The sequence below is a fragment of the Arvicanthis niloticus genome, chromosome 4 (genome assembly GCF_011762505.2).
Source record: "Arvicanthis niloticus isolate mArvNil1 chromosome 4, mArvNil1.pat.X, whole genome shotgun sequence".
Classification (NCBI taxonomy): domain Eukaryota; kingdom Metazoa; phylum Chordata; class Mammalia; order Rodentia; family Muridae; genus Arvicanthis; species Arvicanthis niloticus.
Window position 1 is genome coordinate 96,420,395 of NC_047661.1, and position 1,954 is coordinate 96,422,348.

Sequence of the window (1,954 nt, forward strand, 5' to 3'; positions counted from 1 at the left end):
GCTAGAGAATGAGACAGACTCGCAGTAGAAGGACAAGCTGCCGCTTGGATTTGGAGTCTTTCTATTCCCAAAATAAAAAATAGGAGACATTTTTTTTCACTCCACCTCCTCTCATTGTTTCCAAGTAAAAGATTTCCGAACAGCAGCAGAAATCTGGCCACCTGATTTCAACACATAAGCCTTGCCAAGGTATAAAAATAAAATATGATTTAAGCAGCAACCTGTAATCTCCTGTTGACGACCAGCTGCGACTCCTATTAGTATTAATGGAAGTTACACAGCATAATAAGGAGGAGGGGGAAATGCCACCTTATGCTTTTCCAACACCTTAACATTTTTACAGCGAGCCTGATTACAAGGGTTTACTTGAGCAGCAATTAAACACTGATTGATTACTAAGTACAATTTGTATTCCAGGCAACATGCAAATGGCAGTGAAATTCTCAGATAAGGAACAGAATAAATTCACTTCACATAAAAAAAAATCACTTTTTTTGGGGGGGGCAGGGTTTTACTACTAGACTTTAGCTAGCCTGGAATTCCTTGTATAGACAAGACAAGGCTAGGCTAGAACTCAAAGAGATACAGCTGCCTCTTCCACCCAAATGCTGATAAAAGCGTGTACCACCATGGGATGAGAATTACAGTTTTTAAACAGATTTTTAAATACGGATAAAAATAGTTCCTTGTAAGTGCCTTGAATGATGTATCTTTCAGTTGTGTGTAGTATTCTAGCATTCCAGAAGTTGAGGCAGGAGAATTTTTTGTTTGAATTTCTATTTCAAATGTGTGTGTGTGTGTGTGTGTGTGTGTGTGTGTAAATATGGCCCCTACTTATGTCTACTATATAGTATTTGTGAAGACCATATTGATTCAGTTTCAGAAAGCATCAAGTGTAACTGTTTGACTCCAGCTCTCTTTCTATGATGACAAACCACACCAGTGGAAAGTGGAGTGCCATAAACCGACATACAGATGTTATCACTTATATCACAACTATGGAAGTTAAAAGCTTGATTTATTAAATACCTACCACTTCCAGACTCTATTCTAGCTGTAAGCAGCATACCAAAAAGTGTGCTGTTCTAATGAACAAAGACATTGACAACAAGCAAGCACACATATATAATGGATAATGAAGACATATACGAAGAAAATGATCAGGGGAAAGAAATGGACTCGGGTGCTTGTCTGAGCTGATGCATTTGCAGGAGTCGATGATGGAGAAAAGGCAAAGGCCCTTTCTTCTGCTGACTCATTCTTGTGGCTTCAATCTCCTGATTTAACATCACAGAAGGAGTGGTTGTCTATGCTCTATCATTTTGACTGTGAACCAAAGATAAAGACTAGTGAGAACTGAGATGCAGGTACTCTGGACTGATGCAGTATGAGTGGCAGAGGAACTGGGCTGAGATTAGCAGAATTCAGTCTCTCTCTCTCTCTCTCTCTCTCTCTCTCTCTCTCTCTCTCTCTCTCTCTCTCTCTCTCTGTCTCATACAAATCCCCAGCCCCCAGCCCAGCTCTTCCCTTTTCTCTCTCTCCCTCCCCCTCCCTCTTTTTTCTCCCTCCTTTCTCCCTCCTGACTTTCTCACCAATAAACCTTCTTTGTATTAGGTCTGTTTCATGGCTTGATTTCTCAGAGGGAAATACCAGCCTGCCCAGGGACTCCCCTTAGGTCATGCCACTCTTTTCTAAAACACATCAACCTCAGTAACTGCAAACTATTCTAGCAAATGAGGTGTTGCCTTTAACATTGAAAACAAAATGTGTATGCTATAATTTAAATGCTTTCAAAACCAGCATATAAGAAGGTTGGGATCACTATGGCCAATCTAGGAATCTTGATTATTTCCCTGAAGAGTTACCTGATTGATACATTACATCACTGAATATAATAGTGAATGTAAGAAGAGTTAGGGTTAATAATTTTACAATCATATTTTAAAGTAAAAGC